Below are 5,924 nucleotides of genomic sequence, written 5' to 3' on the forward strand. Positions count from 1 at the left end.
TTAGCACATAGTAGTATTGATGGTGTTAATGTTAGCACATAGTGGTATGGATGGTGTTAACGTTAGAACATAGTAGTACTGATGGTGTTAACGTTAGCACATAGTAGTATTGATGGTGTTAACGTTAGCACATAGTGGTATGGATGGTGTAAACGTTAGCACATAGAATTGTTGATGGTGTTAACGTTAGCACATAGTAGTATGGATGGAAGTATGATTGAAAATGAAGAAAACAGCAAGACATTCCCACCTCAACCTTATCTGAGAGAGATGTTTGAGACAGAAGGCATCAAGAAGGACTCCTGGCCAATGTGCTGGGGAACTTCTTCATTAATATCTGTTTAGTCATTCATATTTTAATCCTTTATTTTATTTCCAGAAGCAGTATTTGAGTTCACACATAAATGTAGATTCATTTTTATGTTAGGGGTAAAGATTAAAAATAAAAACTGGATCTGTGAATTCTCACAGAATCACATCTGAATTCATATCTTGCTAATAAGTCAGAATCTTATTAACCTGGAGTCCCAGTCTCTGTCATTATAATCATATATTTAGGCCTATTGGCAGACATCCATTTAAAATGTAGCCATTGCCACATAAAGACTGTGTCCTCCATGTCCACTGAAGTTCCTCAGCGTCTCTCTAGTAACATTTGTGTGCTTCAGGTAGCTTTCGCAAGGCTGCTTTTACTTTTATACTTTAAGTAAATTTCCAAGCCTGTACTTTGTTACTTTTACTTGAGTAAAGAAGTTAAATCAGTACTTCCACTTTTACCACAGTATTTTTTAACACAAGTATCTGTACTTCTACTTAAGTATGGAAGTGAGTACTTTTGCCATCTCTGCCTACATGTAGTTTGCTCATTTCTGAATGTTAGTCTTGTGTTGTTCCATATTAACGTGGCTACATCTGATGAAACCTGCATCAGCGACGCAGCCGTTTCTGTGACTAACGGCAGGACCTCCTGAGGAGGGACAACAATCCCCGATCGGCACACACAACAACAAGACTTCAAAAATAAACATGTTACATGCTTTCAAGACGTTTTATTTATATATTCTATATTGTTTTCACACTTCACTGGGACATTGCTGCAAATACAACTAGTTATCAGCATGGCTAGAGCATTCGACTGCCTCGGCTGTCGGCTCTCTGGGACCCGGGGCAGAATGCTATCGGGTCTCTGGGACCCGGGGCAGAATGCTATCGGGTCTCTGGGACCCGGGGAAGAATGCTGTCGGGTCTCTGGGACCCCGGGCATAATGCTGTCGGGTCTCTGGGACCCGGGACAGAATGCTGTCGGGTCTCTGGGACCCGGGGCAGAATGCTGTCGGGTCTCTGGGACCCGGGAACAAATGCTGTCGGGTCTCTGGGACCCGGGGCAGAATGGGGTTGTAGTTTTATACTACCGCGGCATCGGCCTTCGGGTTTCTGGGACCCGTCCTGCATTCGACCGCGTATCTCTACTGCCACGGTCTTGAGCCAGAATGCGATTGTATTTTTCTTCCACTTCCGCTCCAGCGGTTCTGTTGTATTTTGTGTTGTATTCGCACTAAAAAACGCTGGGTTATTTTAATAACCCAAATGCTGGGTTAAGGCTGTTGGGTCCTTGGTTGGATTGATTTAAACCAACGTTGGGTCAAAGACTGTGACCCAACACGATGGGTCAAACCAGAGCGGCTCATTCTTCCGCCATTTCCGGACAGAAGGCCCCGGGACGTCGACGACCACAGCTCCGGTAAGTGGTAGGAGACTTTAAGACGGTAAAACTATACAACTATGTTAGAATAACCAGACGATTTAATTCCTTCAACCACCCTTACACGGAATTAATTAACTATATAACGTTAACGTTATGAGTAGCTGTTATTTAGCGTCCCGCACATCATTAACGCACTTGGCGGTTAGGATGACGAAGGGAAAAAGGACCGTTAGCTTGCGCTAACGTTCTAGCCTGAGCTCTAAAACTATAAAACCTGATAATAACTCAAAACAGGACAATGATAAAGTAAAGACACTTGTTCTCTCTCATGTGTTAAGCAGTCTAACAGTTACAAGGTATGTTTGTGTTTAGGTTTACTTCTGTATTGTTAATATGTAACTATGGTAATGCTAGCTATTAACGTAGCTGTCTGTATGGTAAACCGTAACGTTAGTTCACTTTAGCTAACGCTAGCTAGCAGATTTATAAGGCTAGCGTTATAGGATATTTACGTTAGCAATTAGCTAACTCTTTGCTCAAACTCATCTTGTATATTGCTAGCTAACTGCCTCTCCTCTAACGTAATTTCTTAAACGGAATTAATTAACTATATAACGTTAACGTTATGAGTACATACTAATGCGAGCTCAGATTCTACTATGTAGTTTTTTAATTTCTATTTAGGTTATGGCACATGGTTGAGTTAAAGGGCCCATATTCTGACAGAGGATATACAGGAACCAGATCTCACTCAGACACCATGGATGGTTGTTATCGTGTGTGTGCGTAAGCACCAGAGACACAAAATAACCCCCAAGTCCCAGAAAAAGAGATTGTTTTTTGGACACTTTAAGATTTAAAAGTTGGTTTGAAAGTTAAATGCATGAAGTTTAAGAAGTTGTGACTTTTCGTCCGTTTAGTGATGTAATAATTGACACATCACATGTTTTAAATCAAAAATGTAAAATTACTTTTGTATTCTTTTATACTACTTTTAATGTTAACTGAAATTAATTGTAATGTTTAATTTTGTCTGAAGTGATATATTTGGCTTGAAGCAATAAAACAAAATGCTGGGATTTGTTTTGGATTTTTCATAATTTCCTCAATTCATTTCTTAATGCAAAAATCAAGAAAAAAAAACAGAAAACCAGAAAAAAGATAACCCAGAATATGGGTTATATTTTTCCAACCCATATTTGGTTGTTTTAACCCAACAACATGGTTATATTAACCAATTGTTGGGTTGAAAATATAACCCAACATGCTGGGTCAGAACCATAACCCAACCCTGCTGGGTCAGAACAACCCAGCGATGGATCGGTCCATATTTTACCCAGCACTTGGTTACCAATATGACTCAAGTTTTAGCAGTTTTAAGAGTGTGTATGCTTAGGCATCAGACCGGGGAACTGTGTCTCTATCAGCGAAGTGAAGGTAACACACTGGGGGACATGGTGGATGTAGCCACATTGTCTTGCAACGATTGGGGCGTGTTAAAGTCCATCAATCTGTGGAGTGTAGGGGAGGTGTTAGAAGAGGACAAAAGATCTCTGCAATCTGGGCATAAATCCTTTTCAGCTATTTGGTTGTCAAAATCCTCATCTGAGTGTCACTGGTTCTTCCGTGTCAGAAAGATGGAGCCTGTAGTGAAGAAGCTAAATGGTATTTTGACTTGGATCTGTTCAATTCAGAATGCAGTGTTTTCAGGACTTTGTTGGTTGTACTGGCTAAAGCATGGAGTGAAAAGTTGGATCAGATCGGTGAAACAATCACTTCCCTGTTTCACTGTTGCCACCTTTGGAATAATACCCTGATGAAGAAAAAGGCCCCTCTAATCCCGCCCCCAGAGCCAAACCACTCCTTCTCCCAGCCCACATGGGAGATACCACACCCTATAAAAAGAGACAACCTACCAAGCAAAATATAAAACGCTGGAGAGAGAGGAAACATGTTCACCAACTGCACGCCCCAGAGCAGTCCAACGACCATCATCCCGACTCCGCCAAAAAATTACAACGCGTATCCGGATGAAGTTATAATTTCGGAGGCTTCCATTGGGAATCACAAACCTACATCGATTGAGCCTCACTCTGATCTGTCAACTAATTCTGTTGATGAAGGAGGCCATGACGACCATGACGGTTGGCTATCAGACACTTTCTTTAAAGGTGTAAAAATAGCAGGGCTCCATCTGCTGAACAAAACTCTATCTCTGTACCAAGTTGAGATGTGCGAGGGGTGTCGCATTGACCATCCCAGTCAGAGACAACACCAATGCGTAAATTTGTGGTTCAGGATGACTTCCACAAGGAAAACTTTGACTGGTTGATGAAACGGCTCTCCACCCCAAAGCTTATTCCAGCCATTCAACACTTTCTATCCATGCAAAACATCGAGGCAAGTTATATGAAGATTAAAGTTACGATGGAGGGGCTCCTACACGGGGACGTTCTTAAACGCTTAACGTGAAAAAGCTTAACGTCGTTTAATGTACCTAAACATCGATCAATCATCACCATATTTACCATGGCCATATCTTGTCATAAACACTTAAAACTGTCAAAATATCTAAACTGAAATCCAACGATTATAGAAATTATCTCACGGTAACGTTTTCTTCTTCATTGGTGTCTATGGCGAGGAAAAGGCTTAACGTGGCTTAATGTATCTAAACATCATTCAATTATCACCATATTTCTCTCACATATTGCTCCTCATAACCAGTGAAAACTGTCAAAAAATCAGACCCAAATTCCTGTTATTGTGGACGGTAGCTGACATTAAGCGTGTCTGCTTCATTAAGGGATATTGTAAGGAAAAAGCTTAACGTGAAAAAGCTTAACGTGAAAAAGCTTAACGTGGCTTAATGTACCTAAACATCGATCAATTATCACCATATTTCTCTCACATATTGCTCGTCATAACCAGTGAAAACTGTCAAAAAATCAGTCCCAAAGTCCTATTTATTATGGACGGTAGCTGACATTAAGCGTGTCTGCTTCAATAAGGGATATTGTAAGGAAAAAGCTCAACGATCAATTCCCTCATAGAGTACGTGGGTCTGACCACCAGCCTGGAAATCAAATCTTTTCTGAATGATGTTATAAACTAGATAGATATTAGAATTAATTACTCTATAATAACCATCCATCATTAACCTAAAGTCTTTTATGCCGCCGTAATATCCGGGTGTAAAACTTTGACAATGTATCACACTCTCTGACCCCGATTCTTTGGGCTTTACCCTCCAGTAAAAGTAGGCATCCTCCGTATTTATAGTGTACCAACTTTTACGGACGGAGAGGGCAGCGTAATGTAAAACCCATCGTTCTTTGCACCGTACATGATGGAATGATACTCTAGGCAAAAGCACAGCAATTCTTTTACATTTATTATTTCATCCACCTTGATCCAGCTGTTGAATTCCTCAGGCCAGTTTTTCCAACGTACAAAGACTTGTTTTTCACCTCTCACGGTACGTTGTTTCAGAATGTCCTCGACGTGGTAGACTCTGTCTTTATTTACTTTCTGGAACTCTGACTCATAAAATGAACCTTGGATGGCTTCACCGTCATAATCTTTCAGTTTGTACACAGGTGGCTCACGAGGTATGCACTCTGAAACTGTAAACACTTTGTTCGTAAAACTCTGTTCATACTTTTTATCAAACACACCTCTCAATTTTGATATTCTGACGAGGTCCCCCTCCTTAAAATTTTTCTTTAATTCGGTCCTCTGTGTTGCAAAAGATTTACCGTACAGGTTTTCAAACACTTGATCAACGTTCTCTGCAGTTACATCCGTAGGCACCATTTTTATGCTGCTGTGATAACTCTGATTATACCAAGTCTTGTAAGACATCGAGATATCGCATGGTGTTGTTAGCTGTAAAATATCTCCACATTCGGCTTTTTAAAGTGCGATTAAATCGTTCAACCACAGAGGCTTTGAGATCGCTAGCCGTGGAAAAATGTGTGATGCTGTGTTTTTTCATAAGAGCCTCAGAACGTCTGTTAATAAATTATTTTCCCACGTCGGTTTGTAGTTTTAATGGGGGTCTGACTCTCTTCAAAAATTTACTCAAAGGCCTCAACCACACCGGATCCAGTTTCCCTCTTTAGAGCGCGTACGTAAGCCGTTTTGGAAAACACATCTATGACCGTTAATAAATAATTATATCCGTCATTATAATCTGCTAAGGCTTGCAGGTCGCATA

The sequence above is a fragment of the Etheostoma cragini genome, chromosome 2 (assembly GCF_013103735.1).
Source record: "Etheostoma cragini isolate CJK2018 chromosome 2, CSU_Ecrag_1.0, whole genome shotgun sequence".
NCBI classification, from domain to species: Eukaryota; Metazoa; Chordata; class Actinopteri; order Perciformes; family Percidae; genus Etheostoma; species Etheostoma cragini.